This window comes from Lissotriton helveticus, chromosome 2_2 (genome assembly GCF_964261635.1).
Source record: "Lissotriton helveticus chromosome 2_2, aLisHel1.1, whole genome shotgun sequence".
NCBI classification, from domain to species: Eukaryota; Metazoa; Chordata; class Amphibia; order Caudata; family Salamandridae; genus Lissotriton; species Lissotriton helveticus.
The window spans coordinates 111,371,629-111,394,851 of NC_136060.1; the positions used below are offsets into that span (position 1 = coordinate 111,371,629).

General features: G+C 44.7%; 1 protein-coding gene across 1 annotated transcript in view; it reads left to right on the forward strand.

Moving 5' to 3' along the window:
• LOC144821751 (uncharacterized) overlaps positions 1-23,223 on the forward strand; it is a 1,041,341-nt gene that overhangs the window by 354,673 nt on the left and 663,445 nt on the right. The gene's annotated exons all lie outside the window — the stretch shown is intronic.

Consider the following 23,223-nt stretch of genomic DNA (forward strand, 5'->3'; position numbering starts at 1 on the left):
AAATCTCCCGCTATTATCATAGGTTCTGGGAAATGCAACAGCTCGGAGAACAACGTGGCCAGGGCAGATGGGTCATTGCAGTTAGGCCCATAATAGCCTACCAGTGTAATGCTTGACCCCCCCTATCATAACAGTTGCGATTGCCCATCTACCATGAGGATCGACCCTTTGCTTCAAGAGTTTTGTTGTGATGTTTTTTTTTAAATAGAATGACAACCCCTCTTGTATTAACTGTCTGAGAAGTAGAGACTGATAGATCTATCCATCTATTCTTTTTTACCAAGTCTAGTATTTCTGCTTCCACCAGGTGTGTCTCCTGGAGAATAATGACCTGGGCACCAAAATCTCGGATATATTGTACAATAGTGTTGGCTCTAGGTTTGGTGCGCAGGCCATTAACATTCCAGGAGAGAATCTTAATGATACTCATAGTTGGCGTATCTACTGATATTGATTAAGTGTCCTGCCAATACATTCCCCTTGATATTGCAAAAGTAAGCAAGATTCGTCCATTGTTTATTTATAAAATTATCGACCGCCATTTTAGAAATGAGAAACATTTTATTTTTTATTTCCCTAACCCCTTCCCTCGTGAACACCTCCCCCCCACCCCTGAGGAACCCTTGATTATCCAACCGGGAGGAATCCGGTTGTGATACCCCTGATACTCTATCTAGGCTCAGGCGGGACGTTATTAGGTTAAGATATTGGAGGACCAAAAATGCCTAAATCTAGTGAGCCTTTTGCTAGGGACTCTACAATGTGAAGATTTGACTAGATAGCTTAAGGTGGTATCTGTATAGGGTTTTCTACAAAAAAAAAAAAAAAAAAGATCATACACTTGTGCTCTTCATAGTTTTCTAGTATGTGGTTTATGTTATTTTTTTTCTTTTTTTTTCTTTCTTTCTTTCCTTCCCTTTTTTTTAATAGAGCATTTCGTGATATTAAAGTGATATTAGAGTGACCCCCCCTTTTTTTTTTTCCTTCTTTTCTGAATTAAACTATTATATTACTTTCTATTTAGCTTCTATTAGGCAGGTTCATGTTAAGCTAAGATTTTTGCGCTTTCACTCATAAGCAAGCTCTATAAATTCTATGAACTGGTTTGCAAGAGGAGCCCCCAAACTTTCTCAGGTTGTGGTTTAGCTAGAATTACTTTTTAGAGGTGCCCAAACTTAACAATAGTTCATCTGCTGCTTGGACTGTGCGAACGTTAAACATTTTGTTGTTTAGCATGATCTTAAGAGCTGCAGGGAAGCTCAACTGGACAGATGCTCCCAAATTTCTAAATGCCTCCATCCTCCAACCCAGCTCCCACTGTCTATCAAGGGTCGCCCTCGACAAGTCAGAGCGCACTTGGAAGGAAAAACCATCACCTGTCAAGGATTTTTGTTTTAGGGCTAAATTTAAAATATGATCCTTGAGTTGAAACGTGTGGAAATTCACTAGGATCTTGCGAGGCTTTGCACGTTGCGTATTACGCCTGAATGGGTCCCTGTGAATCCGCTGAATGTCTAGATTAAGCTCCTCCTCTGTGTGTTTTAAATTTAAGGATTTAATTAGGAGTTAGATAATGTATGCCTTGATGTTAGTGCCTTCATTTGCTTCTGGTACGTTCAGGATGCGGATGTTACATCGCCTCGCGTTGTTTTCCAAATGTTCTATTCTTTCCGCCAGTGCAGTATCTTCTCTTTTAAGCTTCAATATCTCCTCCGTAGCGTTGTCAAGTTCTATGGACATTACTGCTGTTGTCTCTTCCAGGGCTCCCGTACTTGAATATAACCCATCAATTGTACTGTCTAATGATTCACAATAAGACCATATCTCTTTTTGGATTTTAGATGACTCCTCAAATCCTCGTTTGATGTCGACTGTCAAATTTGTAATCATAGTTAGTATTGCAGAGAGGTCTGAAGGTGAAGTAGAGACAGCGACTTCTTGTAGCAACTGCACTTCAGGACTAAGAGGTTGAGGAATCTGACTTAATTGCTGTATAGTACTCTGAGCATTCTGATCCGGAGTTGGTAGATCTTCAAGAGCTTGAGATTGAGTACAGTATTGTGGATTTTTGTCATTTGGTCTTGTGTTAAGTCTATATAAATATACTTATTTTTATAATACAACCTATGTGGTGTCCATCTGTAGTATTAACCGCATGCGTGCGGCGGCTATTTTTGCGCTGCGCGGCTTTTTTCAAAAAGCCGCGTTACATGACGAGCTGAGCTCGTCATGAGCGTGCGAGCGGCACAACTCATGACAAGCTCAGCTCGTCATGAGCGCAGAAGGGGTTAATGTATGTGTTCACAAATGCTTTACACACTGCCTCTGAGATAAGCCTGCCTGCTCATGCCAAGCTACCAAGGGGGTGAGCAGGGGTTATTTTAGGAGTGTTGCCCCCTACCCCGACTAGATGCAAGGGTCCCTATTTGGTCAAAGGTACCTACCTCTGCCCCTAGAGACCCCCAAATCTAACAGTTACCAATGAAATGCAATTACTGCTGAAACGATGGCCAACAACAGTACTGTCTTGACTCAGTGTTCCATCTGTTCTCACTGGTTTTGGGTAGTAATTTGTGCTGGTCTGTAGAGTATGATGGCTGGAAGAGTCCAATATCCTTCATTAACACGTCTCTTTTCTAGACATATTAACATAAGCAATCAAAAGCATGTTTTATGCAAACGGTGCAAATTCCTCTCAAACTTAAATACTGAAGTGCTAAGCAGTCTTGGATGTTGTGAAATAGGGGTTTGTTTAGTCCTTGTATTAGGGAATTTAAATAGCGGGAATAAGTAGATAAGAAGCAGATACAATAGAATACCATTTGATCATTCACATTAATGATAATACTATTTTTCTATATAATACCCCTGCCATTTTAAATGCTGTAAATGACAAATGTTACTATTACCCAATTTACGGTACTCAAGTTACCATAAACTGAGTGCGACAGAAAGTCATAAGAGCAGTGTCAAGGGGGGCAAGAATATGAATAGTTACACAAATGACACTAAGCCTATACATTATTTTTGACAAACTCTGTCATCAAAGAAATAGGCAAGAAGGAAAAGTTTTATTGTAAGTCCAGTCTGGTTTATTTTATTGATCCAAACTGACTGCATTAGAAAATATTTGAGGGGGATAAGCACTGCTGTAAAACCACTGAAAAAAACGTGGGTCTCTAAAGAGGCAGTAGGGTAAGAAGTGCAACTAAGAATAATTTGAAATAATATTGACCCAGTACCTAAGGGTGTCTTCTTATACATGTGACCCAGAATAACATTGACCCCCACCTAGTCTCCCTCTTTTGCCTGCTCCTTTTCCCCCTCCTGGTTCTTCTGCACCTCCTCATCATCCTCCTGCTTGAACTTTCCCCCCACCCCCAGTCTTTCTCCTCATTATCAGCATGTCCATCCTAGTCCACCTCATCCTGATCCGTCTCCTCCACCCCATCCTGATCCGTCTCCTCCTTCTAGGTTCTGTCCTACACCCCTTCCTCTTAGTCCTTCTCCTCCTGGATTTCCTCCTGGTGCTTCTCCTGGCCATGTTCCTCTTCTTGGTCTTGGTGCTCCTTACCCTGATCCTCCTAATAATTCTGATCTTCCTGGCCCCTGGTTCTGATCCTCCCCCTTATCAGGTATTCCTTCTCATCATCATGATGATTTGCATCTTGGTTCTTTATCCCCTGATAGTACTCCTCCAGGTCCCCTACATTTTGTCCCATTCCCCAGCCTGCTTTTTCTTCCCCTAGTCCATGTCTTCAACTAATTCTCCGCTCTGCGAGTCTTATCGTTCTGGTCCATTTGGCCCTCTTGGACCTGGTCCATCTTTTTTTTGTTGGTCATGGTCTACTTGGTCCTCCTCCAGGTCCTGATCCAATTGGCTCTTTTACTCCTGGTCCACGTCCAAAGGACCTAGTTCCCCATGTCATGATCTTTATGATCTACCTGACCTTGCTGGTTCTGGCTTTCCTGGTTCTTCTGTTTGCCCTGGTCTAGCTGCTTCTCCTCATCCTTCTGGTCTGCCTTCTAGTCTTCCTTATGGTCATTATCCTCTTTCTGGTGTTCCAAATCGTTTGCCTCCTACTCCTTCCTTCCTGCTGACCCTGAACATGCCCTGGCACTCTGCCCCAGTGGTCTTTCTCCTCCTCCACCTCATCATAATGTCCCGTCTGTTCCTACATGTGGTACTTATTTTACTCTTCTTCCTCTTTCTTCTCCTCCTCGTCATCCTGTTCAGTGTCCTAGTTCTTCTCTTACTCCTTTTTCAGGCACTACTTCTTCTTGTACAGGTCCTTCTGATCTTGGCCTAATTCCTTAGCCTCCTAGTCGTCCTCTTTGCCATTTGATCCTTCCTTCCTGGGCCAGGTCCTTCTCCTTATCCTCCTTTTCTGCCTCCTGGTACTCCTGCTTTTCTACCTGGTACTCCTCCTGGTCTTATTACTCAGCCGTTTGGGCTACCAGCTTCTGGTACTGCTCTCCCAGCTCCTGTGTTAGACCTGTCTTTCCCCGACTTTTTGGCTTCCTCCTCCACTTTTTCTGACTTTGTTTTGCTGGTATTTAGACTGTGAGCACTTTACCACTGATAACCAGTGCCACAGTACATGTGTTCTCTCCTGTAAACATGATACTATTGGCTTATCCCCAATTGGCATATTTAATTTACTTATAAGTTCCTAAAGTGCACTACACTAAATTAAATGCTACTGCAGCACTGATTGTGCCCTTCAAGCATGTTTCTGGACGTTCATTGAAGAGCCTGTGTGTCCAGTTAAAAGTGCCATTTCGACCTGGCAAAATAAATCTTTTATCAGGCCCAAGCCTTCCTTTTTAATGCATATAAGACAACCCTAGGGCAGGCCCTCGACATTCCAGAGAGCAGGTCACAATGTATTTAAAACACAGGACATGCAAGTTTAAGTTTTACATGTCTTGGTATTGAAAAACCCTTACATTTGTTTTTCACTACTGCAAGGCCTATTGCTCCCACAGGATAACATTGGCCTTAATTTATTATATTTTATAAGTATAAATTACAAGTGGAAAGATATAACTGGTTCAAGTTTGGTGTCTCTGGAATCCAAATTAAAATTCCTAACTCATGGTGTAATTGGCTTTTTATAACAATTCTTAAAATGTCGCTTTCATTGTTTCTATATACTAAGCACCCGGCATCAAGTCAAACTGGAAAGAAGGTTGATTCACGCACAAGATTACACACATGGCGAAACAACACGTTCTGAGCAACATTTTATAGATGATGTCAACAAGAAACCTACGGAAGGATTTGAATAGATTTTGACTATGGACATTTTGCGTATATGCGTTTATTTATTGTTTTTTGATACTGAAGGTCAATGATAGTACGAACTACGCACTGTGTATTTCAATGCATTGTGGGTAATGAAGTTTATACATTAGCGCACAAGGGGTCAGGTGAACAAGTGGGCGGAGTACGAATGGTTTATAAGTTAGGCTATCACACGTGTGACAAACATTTATCAGCAGCGCACACAGCGCGTGTAAGATACAACCGAGCAAGCAGGTATGTAAGGCCGCTGGATGATAGAAAGGGGGTCTTTAACAGGTTTTTACTCGTTAGAGGAGAGATGTAAAAATGGTAGTTTGCCAAAAGATAAGACGGAGAAACAGTGCCGGTACGCAGATATAATTTGAGTTTAACAAGATGAGTGAAAATGAGGAGAAGAAGTGATTGAGACTCTTTAGTTGTGTACAAATTGAGATCTCGGCTCATGTTTGGTGAGACTAACTTCCAACGGTCAACACAACAGAAAATAAGGGGTGGGATATGGGTGTTTTTTTAATTAATTTAGTAGCATGAAGTCCGTTTTTTTAAATCACGGTTGTGGGGGAATGATGCTTATGTGCTTGGGACTAGACTATTTTATTGTATTCTATAATTGTCGTCTAGCACTGAATAATGGTTTGTTTGAAGCACAAAACGTTATATGCATAAAATGAGTTTGTAATAGATATCGTTACTATCTAGGAATAACGCATTATGTGTAATTGTCCATTTACAGCTACCCCTGACGAAGGGCTGGATGTAAGCCCGAAATGCATTGGGTCCTAAATAAATGAATGCTGCTCTGAACTACTTAGTGTATTTGGATCTTATTTTCTGATGAAGTCCGGATGGGCGCACGAAAATATGAGAAGTTTCTAAAATACAGAATGATATACATGTGGATCGGATAAATGAGATGAAGATACTGTAGCAAACATTACTGAATATTATTGAATAATCTTAGAAGAAGGAAAAAACGGATTAAAATTGGTTGGATCTGGTATCCATAACGCAGTGCATCTGGGAGTGGAGCGTGCACACCGCGCTCCCCACATGTTTGCTTTTAGAAAGTTGGCATTTTCTTGTATTAGCCATTTGGTGCCTACAGCCTGCCTCTGTTCAAATGACTGGGTGTAGTGAGCTGTTGGACTAAGTGTATTCCTCCTAGACAGCCAAACAGAATGGGAGCTGAAGTGTGACAGAATGCATCATCACTGGCATAGTAGAAGGTAGGAGCTGGGCTCAGCCTCACTTGCACCTAAATAGGCTGTGTCCTGCCCCACACAAAGGGCTGCATACACCCCGTAGATAGCCTTGACCCAGGGCAGGGGAGGCAGGACATCTGCGCACTTCAAAGAAATGCCTCTAGAAGCGTCTCCCGACTTCAAAGGCACAAATGTGTTTAAAAGAAGGACCTCAGAAACCACCACTTCAGTACACTTCTGGACTGTGGATACACTGCCAGTAAGGAGGACTGCTGTGATGCTGAAGGATTCCCACTCTTCTGGACTCCTACTTTGCTGTGCTAATGTGTTACCTGCTACCCTCTTGTCTGGATGAGAAGGACTGTACCAAGAGTGACATCAAGGGCTAGTTGTCGGGCCTCCGGACCTGAAGCTTTAGGGATATAACGGGCTTCCAACCACCTTGCACCTGCACCTGGAATCTGACTTCTATGAGTCTGCCCTGCCAAGTGGTGTCACCCCAGTCCTGGACCTTTGGAAGTGGGCCTAAGGTGCTTGCCAGCAGAAAGGATGCATCTTTTCTGCTGAGCAGCGCATCCCTGAGCAGAACTGACACATCTCCTTGGCTGAGTGATGCATCCTCAAGCAGAACTGACGCATCGCTGCTGCATGGTGGATGGGCCCATTACAAAGACCCACATCACCCACCACAGCTTCTCTGAACAGACACATTGCCCCTGTGGTGCAGCGCATCCACAGTCCAGGTTTTGCAACGCTCATGGGCAGCACCCTCGATGACGATGACCGACTCCACATCGCAGCCTCGCAGCTCCTCGGAAATGACGCATCGCCAGCTACGCACCGCATCCCCGACACCGGATTTCACATCGTAAACCCCATCGATGGGATCCTCTATGATGATGCAACAGGACCTCACACCACAACAGCGCCGCATCCATGGACCGACTCATCACTTTGGCTGAGTGGCACATCTACGACCCCGATCCATGCAATGCTCAGCATCCAGGATTTAAGGAACACTGTTTAGCGGGCCTAACTGGGTCCCTGTAGACGGCTTGTGCTCCATGTTAGAAATGGGGGTCTCTAGTTGGCAATGGTTTGCACCTTTGTCCAAATAAGGACACTTGCTTCTAGTCAGGGAAAGGGGGATACACTCCTAAAATAACCCCTGCTCACCCCCTTGGTAGCTTGGCACGAGCAGACAGGCTTATCTCAGAGGCAGTGTGTAAAGCATTTGTGAACACATACAGTAACACAGTGAAAGCACTACAAATGGACACCACACCAGTTTAGAAAAATAAGTAATCTTTATCTAAACAAGACTAAACGGCACACATCCACAGCACAGCATCAAAAATAAGGCTCTTCAATGGTTGAAATAGTTCAGTTCAATGCAAGTTGTAAATGCAACACTTTTCCAAGAAAGTACCTTAGATGCGTCACGCAAAAAACAATTAAAAGGGTCGCAATGATACAAATATTAATTGTAACACAATTGGCAAGGACTTTAGCACCCCTGAAAGCCCCTAGTAAATCGTACCCTTGTTACCCAGGGCATGGGTACTAAAAAGGGTCCCTAAAGTCGGATGAATTTCATATGGCATTATATGGGACCCACACACAAACTGCATTCAGACTGCCATTTAGAATGTGTGAAATGGTTTCAGCCATTCAGAAAACACGACATTGCCCAGTCCCTACGTGCAATACCAAAGTAGACTACATGTACTATATGTAAGCCATCCCTACAGCAGGGTTAAGGCAGGTTGCATTATAGTACATGTGAGGGCCCATATGTCCTTGTGATGCCTAGTTCCATTGCTAGTCATTGCAAGTGATCAGGAACGCATCTTAATGTATGTACTGGGCACTGGTCATTACGAGTTACCTGGCTACAAAATAGCTTCACTGAAAATAATGGTGTTTGGTATCAAACACCTTGTCTTAAAAATTCCAGTACTGATGCCAGTAACAGATTAATGAAAACATGCACCCAGAGGGCACCTTAGAGGTGCCCCTTGCAACCCTACAAGTCTCTTAGGACCTAATTATGTGTCTGGCGATTCGAGGACCACCAGACTTGTGGTGGAGCGATGGTGGCCATCCAGCCACCGCCACACGAGCAGTTTGACTGCCCTAATACGAGTTGGGTGGTCTTAATTTGATCACCGGCTTCACCAGGGAACCACCGTTCACCGTGTAAGATGCAAGTGGTGGTGCTGTGGCACAGCCGTGCATAGTACAAGTTTTAAGACTTCCAGTGTTTACATGGAGGTATTTCCTCCATGAAAAGGCTGGTGGTGTACAAATGGGTCCTTACAGAGCCCCCTGTGCCCCCTCAGCCTGGTGATGCATGCAGGGGGCGATCCACCACGACGCCCGCCTGCACACCCACAAAATTACTTGCAATCTGGCAGCTGGGCGGCAGCGACTCTTGGCAGTGTGGGGGTGCGGCGGAGGTGGGCTGCCTGCTCCCACTGCCAAAAGTCGTAGTCGGGCCATCAGCGTGTTGGCTGACAGGTATCTTAAAGCCTGTCACCACAAACAAGTTTCTGCCTCTCTGCAAGGGAGAGCCCACATTCTCAGAGGTCAGGAACAATGCATGCTCAGTGGACAGTTTTCTCATCTTCTCCTGAAGGATGGCTAGTAATTTAGCACATCAAGTCAAGAGGTTTCAAAGTGTCTGCTGCCCTCTACTCTGGGGATCTGGCATCAGAGGAGGTGGGAAATTAGATATTCAGGAGACCTGTTTCCCTCACAGGCACGTCACACCCCTAATGTGTACTACCTGAAATGAACAGCCAAAGAAGTGTTTCACCCTCTTTATTTTTGGTTAAATAGGGACTTCCGGGTCAGGATTATACCCACTCCCTACAGGAAGTGGTCATATAGGGGGTCTAGTCACCCTACTGGTAAGCAGACCATTGGCTATTACCATATTCTCCACTAAACACCCCTAAATTGAGTATTTAGGGGTCCCCCAACACCAGGTCCTCAGATTCAACTTCCTGGGAACTGAAGAGGACAACAGAAGAGACGACACTGCAAGAACTAAGGACCTACACCGAAATTGACTCCAAACCCATCCTAGTTGCTGCTCCTTGACAATTGCAAAGACCCTACTTGTCCTGTGGCTGTTCATCCTCCCCAACACTTGGAGGACTGCCAAGCAATTCGAAAACTACTTTTCATCTCCCCTGGGATAGAGGAGCCATCCCCCTGCATCTACAGGCACCAACTGCATCTATCCGGTTCACCGGGTTGTTGCCCATCGGGCCCACCAAGAAAGCAACACTTCAAGAGGTGTTTTCCGTGGCTCTAGGAAGTCAGCACCATCTCTTTACCGAGTTTCGAGACCATAGACCCACCAGGAGCTTCCGTGCTTCAATACCCTGAGCACCGGGACACTTGCACCAGCAAGGCTTGTTCGATATTCAGTCCAGACACCACCACCTTGGAAATCCTCCTGCATGATGAGGGACTTCAGGACAGATGAGATCCACGACTAGAGCAGCCATGCTGTATTTCTTTCTTTCTGTCTGCAGAACCGATCGACAACCTTGAGAACCTCGACCTCCAGTTGGCAGCCAGCCAAGACTCTCTGCACCCAAGCTTCATGACTCAGGGCAATGACTCCTGACTGAGCCCCCTTGGCCCAGGGATCCTCACAACCTGAGCTACCCTTGGGGGTCACCCAAACTTCTCCTTGCAGCCTTTGTTTCAGTTCCCCATTGACTTCCTCAGTGTAGCGCTTGAGGCTACTATCCAGACCAGCACCTCTACACCTGGTCACCCCTGGGCAGGTAACCTAAAATGCTTGTGGTTCTTTGGACCTTGGCCCCCTAGCACCGTAAGTCCAAAAGGACATCCCCGAACTCTGACTGCAAGTATCTGTTTTCTTTGTATGTTTTTCTCCCATAGGATAACATTACTGTGTACGAGGCTCATACCGCATAAACTGTTCTTTGAGCATTTTTACTGTTTCTTTAAAAATCGATAACTCTGAAAGTGCTTAAGTTATTCTAAAGATCTTGGCATCTAAATTCAATTCAACATCGACTTTATTTTCATGAATTGGTCTTGGAATTCTTATTAAGTGTGTGAACCATTTATTGACTGTGTGTGTAGAACAAATGCTTAACACTCCTCTTTGATAACTCTAAGCTTCTCAAGTACCCTACCACAAACACATCACTTTGGATTATTAGAGTTAGCCCTGTAAACCACATGAGATTGTCTGGACTTTTTGCATGGTGTGCTGTTACATTGGCATCACAACATAAGAAGCCAGCTTCCTACAGGCATTCCAAAGCACACTAATCCGCTGTACAGAACTCCACTCTACGCTATTCCATTATATGCTATTCAATTGGTCAACACTCCACTCTGCAACACTCGACTATATATTCTATTCCACTCTACCCCACTCCACTGCACGCCACTGAAGTATTTGTGACTCCACTTGTGAAAAGGTAGGGCCGAATTCGACCAAGAACCCTTCAGTATTTGCCCGGCGTTAGCCGCCTCTCATACCATTCGAGATTACCAAACAAAGAGGCAGGCGTTGGAGACAGAAGGCAGGAAACAGGAGTTTATTCCGACGGAGCAGAACACGTCAAATCAGACAACAGGGTATCTTCTCGAGGTGCTCTAACCGCATCTCTGAGGCCTGGCCTCTTATACACAGGTTTATGGCTTTATTACATACACTGCATCCGTAATGTTTCTTTGAAGGACAGAAAAGACATCCTCGGAATCCCCGGTCCAGGCCCGTTCCCACACACATCTATAGTAGAGTTCCCACCCCGATCTCAGCATGTGGTGGTTATCGCGCAGCTGGACATTCCGCTGGGAACGGGGATGTGTGTGATCAGTCGGATATTCGGCGTGCGAAAGCATTGATTAATCCCCGCTCCTTTATGTGAGGCGAGGTCCTACTGTAGGGGGCAATAAACTGCATCTGTTGGGCTAGGTGATGGCCTGGGATCAGGCCGGACAATTGGGCAGGGAGGAAGAGGTTATCAAAAGGGCCTGTTCTTTGAATGAGATGAAAAGAGTGAGGGGGTTCAGCACGGGATGTGGCTCGGAGACAGGGTTGCGTTTAGAGGTGCGCCTATGGCCCAAGCAGGAGAGACCGGGGGCTGTCGGGGCGCGGGGGAATGCTTGCGAGGCCGGGGAGTGAGGGGAAGAGACGCGCAGGCTATTGGCAGTGGGCAGAGAGGCCACGACACACAAAATGGCTGCCACTTACGTGCATGATGGGGCCTAAAAGGGACAAGATGGCGTGGCCACTGTTTCACGATTCTCACTTTACTTTCAACAGTGGCTGTGGTGAACATGAATGAACGCCGCTTATATATACCTAATTTTGGTCATTTTCCACAGTCCCCAGTTTTTATCATAAGTTAGTTCATTCCTGTTCATGTCATAGGTGAGGATGTACAAGCTAATGGAAAAAAGGGGACCCCTACAATATACTAAGTTTGCTATTCGTAGGGAAAATAATCAGTGTAGAGAAAGGACGTAGCAAACTTTAGAATATATGCTGACCCTAAACAGACAGGTATTGTTATATACTGTACAGCATTAAATGAAAATATACCAAAGCAGTAGTCTAACAGCAAATTATTTTAAATCTTTTTATTTCAGTTATGGTATATTTCTTATTTTTCTCTTATTAATTTTTTGTCTTCAATTAAAAACATGTGTGATTATTGTAAATAACATTCAAATTCCATAGATGAGACATATTACAAGTGACACAGTGCAAGAATAATATATATATACATAGGACTAAACAGAAAAAGGGGGATGAAATACGATATAACCAGTCGTTGGAAAGTTAGATGAAGGCAATGCGGTTGAATAGAACTACGCGCGTTTCGGCCAAAGGGCCTTCGTCAGGTGACCGTCATTCGTACATAACATATATACAGACAATGCTATAAAGACATGTAAAAAGAGATTGTGTGAAAACACACGGAAATTCTGGTCCCTATGGGAGTCGCTTGACTTGAATGGCATTAGCTTTATAACACACTCGTAATGTTATGTTGATGCCCTTTGGCGCGGGTAATTTCTTATGTGGTTCAGGGATTTAAATAGAATTATATCCATATATATTTGTGAAGAATTCTTCCTAGTTGCATAACTCTCGAATAGCTGCTTGATTTTATTTCTGTCTTTCAATCCATGTGGTCTTTTTCTTGCCGATTTAGGATGATACCACGAAATAAGGACATCTATTTTCTTTTTTTTATATATATGTCGTCTTAAGGTCGTTCCGTAGGTCAATACGCTATTTTGATGATCATCTAGGTCAGGCAACCTTCATTCGAGAGTTGAAGCGTTCCAAAAGGGGGGGTCTGCTCGTAGTAGCCTCCAATGGTAGCGGTTAGACTACTGCTTTGGTATATTTTCATTTAATGCTGTACAGTATATAACAATACCTGTCTGTTTAGGGTCAGCATATATTCTAAAGTTTGCTACGTCCTTTCTCTACACTGAGGATGTACAAGCTGACATTAGTTATACAATTCGCTTTGGTAGCCCATATGCATTACAGGCAGATGGAAATGATTCTGCTATCAATGCAGACAGAATCGTACATAACCATATGTAGTCAATGTGATGGGTGGGGAGACAGTGCATACAAAATTACATTAGCTGCGTCATACGTTAGACCTTGGGGGCGGGGACATTACTTTAGACGATGCAGGAGATTCGTCCGAATACAAACATGATGCCATACAAAAATGTTCTGGCAGGATAAGGGCTATTATCACTTGAGGTCTGGACTCCATGGCGGTCAAAACTAGACAGCATGTTCAAGTGCATAACTGGTGTTCTACAATCATCAAGATACAGAGTTAACGCCTTCTTAGTTATCCATGTACAGTTGAAAGTGACTGATGTAAGGTTTCGAAAGCTCAATTGGGTGATAATCAATACAAAGTGGTTGGGAGAGGAATTCAACTTAATACAAGGGACAGTCAAGGGGTGGCAATGTTCAAAAAGGGTTCGTCTTTCCAGTGTCTTATTACAGCGAGCCATCACTGGTAGGCTCTCATTGTTTTTCTTCTTTCGTTGGCACTGTTGAGCACCGGCGGTGGAGCCATGCGTCCAGCTCGGATTCAGATTTCGCGTTGCAGGGTGTGGCCACTCTTTGCTCTCGGACCACAGTCCTGTTTGTCCTGTTACCTAACTAATCTACCATAAGTACTTTAGTCGGGGTACCCGTATTCCGTTCTTCTTTCGGGACAAACCCTATTCTATCTTTTGTGCTGTGTTTCCTCTTTAAGTCAAGTAAAAAAAAACTCCATATGGAAAAAAGGGGTGATGGGGGCGTGCTTTGGGAGGCCGAGGGAAAAGAGGGTGGAGTGGGATCAGGTCTGAAACGGACCAAGGAGGGCAGAAAATTTCAAGCAAGTGGGCCCATCAATCGGGCACAATGGGCTGGGACTTTCGGCACAAGCTCATCAACATGCAGGGGCTTCTGGACAGCCCTTCTTTCCTTCACTTCCCACGTTGAGAATGGTGCCTTGTCCCGCAACTCTTTGCTCTGTGGCTCCACCTTGGTCGAGGTCATAGATATTCCCCGATCTGCAGCCAGGCTGTGCGTCACATCCGGCCCCTCTCCTCCGACGACCGCACGTTATCTTTAAATGAGTACAAAAAAACAAGTCTTAAAGAACTGGCAGGGGAAGATGGTTACACACTTTAATTTCTCTCACAACCCCAAGTAGTTGGGGAAACGTTTATTGGTCACGATAGGGTGGATGCTTAGTAACCCTTACATCGGTGTATGCTGTTAACTCATGCATCATGGCTGTGGTGCAGGTCTGCAAGTATCTTTCTATTTTCAAACATCATGCCTGTCTGGTGTTTATTCCTGTTATATTCGCGAGCGTGGCAAGAAGTCTGATATCCAACAATTACATGGTTCGTCGAATTCAAACCGGCTCCTCCAGTAGAGACTTGTGTTTTTCTAAAACAAATCCTGTTGGGCTAAATTTTTCTTCAAGGTCTGCTAATTCATAAAAAGTGTGAAGTGCTTATTATCATGGGCTTACAGCTACTTTTTCCAGGGAAGGACATACGTTAAGCATTTTTTTTCTTTTTCTTTTCTGACAGCAACGGCTAACTTTCATCAGTTTTTGGACGATTTATCTTTAAAAACAAGGTCATCAGCTACAGTCTTTAAGATTTTCTGGGACGGCTGGTTACAGAACTGGGACCATTCTGGAAAAACGGGGACGTTTCGGACATTCTACTTTTGTGCAATGGGCGGTGGTAATCCAAATGATGAGGGTGGTGTTACTAAAGCACTAAAACAAAAGCCACTGACATATAGGTCCCTTTTAAGGGTCAGATTAGGGGACATTAGTCGTCTTACCTGTCCTTTCTTTCTCAGCCAATTAAGTTCCATCATTTTACAGAAAGGAGAGGTAGTAATATGGCAAAATACGATCGTTTTGTTTCTGTCAATTTGTTCAAACACCGGTGTGTCTAAAGGCAATTATACCTGTGCCGGCGAGGCACAGTGTCGTCATTTATTCAAAAGGGGAGCAAGGGAGCCCTCAGAGGGAGAGAGCGTCGTGTGCACCAAATAGGCTATTAGTACACGTACAACATAAAGAGAGAGAGAGAGAGAGACGTGTATAATAATAGGTTATTCAGTGCGCACACATATAGAACAGTACGGGTCGGTTTCACGTATAAAACACAAGCTGAGAGAAAACATAAATTTATAGTTTACGTACACACAAATACCAGATACGGTGCGACAGTACATACATCAAGTATGGAAACCTAAGACAGAACACAGAGCTATTTTGGGCAAAAGGACTTTGTCATGCATGTTGCGTATTCTCAGTATTCCCTTTAATTCATTTTGGGGGTCGAGCTCTTTGTTCTCCTTCCTTCCTAATAGTAGACAATTTTTGTTGCTAACCTCGCTTCAAAAATACCTACTCCTTTTTGATTGGTCGGACACTAGTCCAGTCGTGCTTATACTCACGGTGGGGTCTTCCAACATCTAGCAAATGATGATCCAAGCTGAGGTAAAGGAGGGGTGTCAGTCGGACGTGCGATGGTACAACCATTCTGACTTTTCTATGAGGGTGGAAGAAGAAGGGGTAAATCTAAAAAATAACAATATCCCTAATATCTGGGCTGAGGGGGATTTTGGATGAACCCCAACCCGGGGTACTCTTTAACTTTTCTTATTTAGTCAGCAAATAAATTGACTCACTGGTGCGCATTATTTTGGGTGTACATTTGGGGTATCGGTTGGGGTTGGGTTCGTCGTACTGAAATAAGCCTTCAAGTTTCTGGTGTAGGCCACTCTCCCATTCGCTAGCTCCAGAGAGAGTCGTTCCTAAGTAAGGAAAGTGCTATATTTTTATTCGTCTTTTACATGCAGGTACCATGTTTGGGCTTAATTTTCCTATCCCATTAACCGTTTCGATCAACGCCTCAATCATACACAAAAAGCATTCTTTTATTGACCCAGACGTGCGCCACACATACGCATTCATACCGTACAAATCAGGGCCCATGCGCACATTCATACCATACAATTTTTCATGCTCCCAGAGATAGCTCCTACATATAATGTACCGTCTCACAGAGCTAGCCTATTTACCTCGCGTGGAACACGGTGCGGTTTTAGGTCTTCTCCATACTTCAGCTGAAATTCCGATGTAACCTGCAAAAAGGAAAAGAGGGGGGGGGCAGCGTTCAAAGCACATCAGCGCGCATAAACACGAAAATGTTTTTACCTATCACATACTTGACTCATCTCTCTGGGATGCAGTCCCTTATGTCTCGGCATTGAAGCCCAGAGGAACTGGTAGTGCGGCAAAGATAACCAATGGTAGTCTGTTCATTACATAGATCGCCCGAGGGCAGTAGTACAGACCACGTGTAGGAGAGGGTCAAAGGCCAGGGGTATTCAGTATAAGGTGGGGGGGTGAAGGATTCATGTTTTCATTCGAGGAAAAGAAAAGGTTTATGGTGGTATAGGGTTGTTCCTGTTCGCAGAGCATGGTATTTAAAAAAACAACCCTATCAATCTAAATGACTGTTACGATGCTAGTTCCATATATATATATTTTTTTTAAACCTTGATTGTAAAAATGTCAGCATTCAAATACGGGCCTCCAACCATACAGGCCGGCCACGGGGCAGACGGGAAACGCACGAGGTAAGGAGAGACTACACTGTAGTATAGGAGTACGTAACGAGCGAGCCATTTAATTGGAAAAAAAACTAAACATGACAAACGGTTGCAGGATCAGTGAAGGTTGATTTTATAATTGAAAGTATAACAGGATCAGTTACAATAAAATCGTTCATACGCATACCATGGGCGAGTATCATAAGTAACATTACCTCGGAGCTTTTAATAATACAATAATCAATAGTAAATAAACCCGACATCAAATGGGTTGTCCGCATGCTCAGTCAGTACACTTCCCCACCCGCCATGTGCACAAAGACCGCATACATCCCCCATAACATCAAGGCTAAGTAACTAGAATTATCATAAGGAGTTGCAAGTCCCGCCCATACTGGCGCCATTTTGGTCGAGGCCAGGCGGGTCCAAAGTATAGTTCGAATGCCTCCAATAACTAGCGGCCGGACCAGAATCCCTTTCGGCAGTTCAAAAAATTTCGTTAACGCCAGCAGAAGGGACAGGCGGCATGAACCGCGACTTAAAGGCGAGGAAGGCAAAATCTTCCCCACCGGGTCACGCTGACGTCCCACCGGAGCTGATCGAGTTGGCAGTCTACAGTGTCTCTTAGTAATTCGGACAAAGGCCGGTGTCAGCATGAGAGCACCACCATCTTGTGACAACGTTGTGGCCACTCCGGAGAGCGGGACAGCAGGCGTATCCCTCCACAGATGCGTTGAATCAGTCTTTCCTTTGGCACCAGATGTGGATAAGGCGGCGGTCGCCCGGGGCAGCGGCATATCCATGGGGGATAGTCGAGCAACAGTGGCGGTTGCCCCCACCGGAAGCCCGCAGGAGTCGAGGGCCAACGACTCTCGTAGAATCTTTAAAACTGAGAGGATGTCTTCAAGAGTGGGGCTCATGCCCGAGCAGGCAAGCATCCAAGTTCCAAGGTAGCCCAGAGCCATCCTAATGGACCAGGCCAAAATCCGGGGTGTCGGCCGCCATTTTGAGAGCCCCCCCCCTCCCGCAGCTGCCCTTCACCACAGCCGCCGGAGCTGGTCCCCCGGCCAGTCAACCGCGGGGGCTCGTTGAGTGGAACGCTAATGGCAGTCTTAGTGCGAGAGAGGAGCCTCCACCTGGGGGGGGCAGGGGAGAGGGGGCCGTCCGCGCCGCCTCTCCGCGGGCGCCCCACGCCATCTGCGGGCGCCCCACGCCATCTCCTGGCGCAGGTAAAAATGGCTGGACCAGGCAACAAAGGGGGGAGCCATCAGCAAGGCATCCCCCGCACACAACTTGCTGGACATCACCTCTGGAAGATCTGGGGACGGGCTTCGGCGCGTTGGGTTGCCTCCGGCCTATTCACACAACGGGCCGCCACCGACGCTACCTCGCCGGCTGATGGCTTTTGTAGATTTTCTATAGCCCAAAGCCAACTAAAAAGTAGCCCAAAGTAGCCCAACATTGAAGGAGGGACAGGAACAGCGTTAAGCAGACGGCGAATGCGTTGGGTTTGTTGTTGCAGCCGGCTGCCATGTAAATAGTTATATAATAAAACGTTTTAACATGTTACTTTGCTGGAGTGTTGTATATATTTATAATATTTGCATAGGGTTTTGTTGTTATTTGGGCGGGGTGGGCGACGGAGCCGAGCTGTCTTGCGGCCATCATGGCGTCGAGCTCGGTTCTTCTCACTAGTTTCATATTTCTCATGAGGGGTTGTTCCTAATGTTTCTATTTTAGCGGGGTCAAAAAGATCCCATCAGTGGCCTACTGATTTTGTTCGATTCCTTTTGTTTTCCCTAACGATTTTTATGTTATAGTTTGCTAGCACGATACAACGGCTAATCCGTATTTTTATATATATGTCCTTTTTATTAGGGGTGTCCTCCGGTGGAGCCGGATGATCTACCTCTAATAAGCGGTCCGGGCTGAACCAACTACCAACAAACGGGGCGAAGATAGGCATGACGGGTTACAAAGGGGACAAAAGTCTGCACTACCTATCCTTCACTATCCGCAAAGACTAAACAGAGTATTGCGACTCTGTGCTTATTTTTGAATAGAGAATAACCCAAAGAGAACCAATTCCGAACAATCAATGTGTTCGGATAAACAATCAATCAAATGAGGGATAAAAATAGGCACGACGGATTACAACGGGGGCAAAAGCCTGCGTTACCTATCCTTCACTATCTGCAAAGACTAAACAGAGTATTGCGACTCTGTGCTTGTTTGCAAATAGAGAATCTCTCAGAAACAATCAAATGAGTAATACTAGTATTTTCAAACAATCAAACAATCAATTCGCAATTTGTCGTGTTACACGACCTTACCCGGACCGCATGGACAGTTTCTCGTCTTCCGCTTCCAGCGCCTGATCGTCCTCTATTCTCCGTAATTGCTGTGGCACTCCTGATGGTTCCCAGTCAGGACCGTAGATCACTCGAGAGAGGTCTGCTCGGAACCAGTGAAGTTCGGATGATCGGCTGCCAGACGAGGGTCTATCGGGCAGGTGCACTTCCCGATCGTTGCAGTCGTTCACTCTGTCGTTGGGACCTCTCCCACTGGATCCACGTGTCGCTGATGGGCCCCACGTTTGGGACGCCAATTGTGAAAAGGTAGGGCCGAATTTGACCAAGAACCCTTCAGTATTTGCCCGGCGTTAGCCGCCTCTCATACCATTCGAGATTACCAAACAAAGAGGCAGGCGTTGGAGACAGAAGGCAGGAAACAGGAGTTTATTCCGACGGAGCAGAACACGTCAAATCAGACAACAGGGTATCTTCTCGAGGTGCTCTAACCGCATCTCTGAGGCCTGGCCTCTTATACACAGGTTTATGGCTTTATTACATACACTGCATCCGTAATGTTTCTTTGAAGGACAGAAAAGACATCCTCGGAATCCCCGGTCCAGGCCCGTTCCCACACACATCTATAGTAGAGTTCCCACCCCGATCTCAGCATGTGGTGGTTATCGCGCAGCTGGACATTCCGCTGGGAACGGGGATGTGTGTGATCAGTCGGATCTTCGGGGTGCAAAAGCATTGATTAATCCCTGCTCCTTTGATGTGAGGCGAGGTCCTACTGTAGGGGGCAATAAACTGCATCTGTTGGGCTAGGTGATGGCCTGGGATCAGGCCGGACAATCGGGCAGGGAGGAAGAGGTTATCAAAAGGGCCTGTTCTTTGAATGAGATGAAAAGAGTGAGGGGGTTCAGCACGGGATGTGGCTCGGAGACAGGGTTGCGTTTAGAGGTGCGCTTATGGCCCAAGCAGGAGAGACCGGGGGCTGTCGGGGCACGGGGGAATGCTTGCGAGGCCGGGGAGTGAGGGGGAGAGACGCGCAGGCTATTGGCAGTGGGCAGAGAAGCCACGACACACAAAATGGCTGCCACTTACGTGCATGATGGGGCCTAAAAGGGACAAGATGGCGTGGCCACTGTTTCACGATTCTCACTTTACTTTCAACAGTGGCTGTGGTGAACATGAATGAACGCCGCTTATATATACCTAATTTTGGTCATTTTCCACACACTGACACCACTCCACTGTATGCAGCTCCACTTCACGCGACTCGACTATACGCTATTCCACTGTACGCCACTCCCGTGTACACCGCAGCACCCTATGCTATTCCACTGTACGCCACTCAAATGTGCACCAAACCCCTCTACAGCACTCCATTCTACTCTATTCCATTGACGCCACTCCCTTGTACGCCACCCCACTATATGGTATTCCAGTTTCTCTCACTGTAATGTACCCCACTCAAATCTACACCAATCCACTGTACGCTACTCTACTGTAGGCTAATCCACTGTACGTCACTGCACTCTACTCCACTACAGTGTACGCTATTCCAGTGTATGGCACGCCACGCTGTGATACTCCAATCTACTCTGTTCCACTTTATGGTAATCCACTCTTCTACACTTCACTGTATACTATTAGACTCTATGGTATTTCACTGTATGCTATTTCCCTATAAGATAATCCACTGCACAGCACTTCACTTCATGCCACTGTAGTGTATGCCACTGCACTCTGCATGGCTCCACTATACAACATTCTGCTCCACTCTGCAGAACTGCACTCTATAAAACTATACTGCACTTTATGGCAGCCTACAAGACACTACTTCACTCTATCCATGTACACTCCATTGTCTAACTCTACACTCCAATCTATGCCTGTAGACTCCATTGTACAACACTGTATTCCACTGAACAATACTTGTTAATACTGTACGATCCAGCACTCCACTCTACTGTTGGAGACACCCTACCAATTTATAAGAGTTTACTTGACTATACGCTACGCACCTACACAATATTCCACTCCACACCACTCTACTCTATTACACTCTAATACACTGTATTATACTTTACTCATTAATATATTACACAACTCCACTGAACTGTACTCCACTGTTTGAGACTTTACCTTGCTCTCTGCCAGTGTCCAATCATCCACTCTATGCAGCTCCACTGAACAACATACTACTGTACTCTATACAACTCCACTCTACAACATTCTACTACACTGTTTTCCACTCTACTCTACTACCTTCTGTTAAAATGCACTGAAATCTGTTATACAATACTGCACCCTATGACACTCAACTGTAAAAAACTCTTCTTCATTTTACTGTACGACACTTCAATTAATGAGACCTTAATAAATAACAGTAAATGCTACGATTTGAAACTCACTTTCAATACATACATAAAAACCATTAAATTCCATGAAAAAACCAAAGGTTAGAGATAAGGTATAGTTAGAAAAACGTTATTTATTCTTTCCATACAAACCATACTCATGCTTCAAAAACATTAGAAATGCTAAAGTTATAGTTATAACTTAAATTTAGAATTTACACACCACCTTCTAATTACTATAAGTTGTGCACCTACATACACAGTGTTACTTATAACTTACATTTAACTTAACACACCACCTTCAAATCACTATAAGTTGCGCACCTCTGTACACAGTGTTCTCACCTTACTCGCCATACTGCTTTAACTATAACTCCCGCCTTCTCAATGTGCTGGTTATATATTTGCCTATGACTTCTACCATGTCAAATATTTACAACACTTATGACATCTCAATTGAGATGATTTTTCAGAACACAGTGCATTGTAGAATTGCACATGAAATCTGCATGATGGTCGCTTTCCATGCAAGCAAAAAATGCGCCCCCTTCTTTCTAGAAAACGTTTTTAGTTCTCGGCCACCAATACCAGGATCATTTCTCCAGCTACTCAGCATAATCGGCCCTCAAAACTTTACTACCCACCATTACTCCCAGTTAAGCACTGTATTCAATTTGAAGGCAAGCTTTTTCCTTCAGTAACCTGCAAACAGGTGTGACAAGCTATAAATGCATATACTAACCAGCGGATAAATGTGACAAGGGCTTCATGCTAAGAGTCATCAGCGGAATTTATGACAGGATCTGTATTACTAAAGTACCTGTTCAACACACTATAGTGGGACGAGTATCACTTTAGCAATCATATGCAACAATGCTGGTATTGGCAGAATAGTGATGTATGCACTGGGGGAGGTGCTGAAGAACTGGAGTTGTGATACACACACTTGAACTGGTCTGAATTACTCTATTAGTGACCAGAATACTGTGACATTTGTATCTCATTGTGTGACAGGTCTGATTCTGATCTGATTCTGATCTTTATCCACACACTTGCGCTGCACTGCTGATTCTTAAAAATATTTCAGTAACTTCCAAACTTTGAAAAAATTGTTCTTTACAGAGGTGAGATAGAGCGATTTAATGAGTAATGAGTGAGTAAATATTACAAATGCCATGAGTTCGGTATGAGAGGTCCACCGATTCCGGATGATTTTTTCTTTAGATTTTGGTTCTTGTAGTCTTGGACCTATGATGAAAAACAAAACTACATTTGCCGGAATGCAAAGGCAAAAATAACATCTAATAAGCTACTCATTCAAGTTAAAAAGGAACAATCTCTTAGTGAGTGAGTAATTGCATATATAAAGTAGGGGTGGACATAACTTGCTTAATGCTGTGCAGTGCAATCACACAGAATTACCCCAAAAGTCCTGCAAGATTCTACTGAATGATGCAAGATGAGTAAATCTGAATTCACTGCTATTTTCGCACGCATTAAAGCACCCTTACATCCAAAATGGGCACAAGGATGTATTTAGCACTAAAAAGTAGTGCTAATATGCAAGAGTAGGATTTTTCCCTAACTTAGGGGCATATTAGCAAATGCCATATTGCCGCTTTAGCAGCACTTTTCATTGCCCTATTACTTTACTGTCGCTAACAGCAGTTAGCGACAGCTTTTAGGCGATAGTGACCGGTTTGGGGTCCGCCTTGCATGTCAGCGATATTTATCGCTAATGACATGCAAAGTGGGCATACCCAAACTGTTAGCGACTGAAAGCAGTCGCTAACACAGCTATCGACTATTAGCAAGGCAGGCATAGCGATAAAAAAAATCATGCTAAGCGCGATTATTGCTATGATCTAATGCCTGC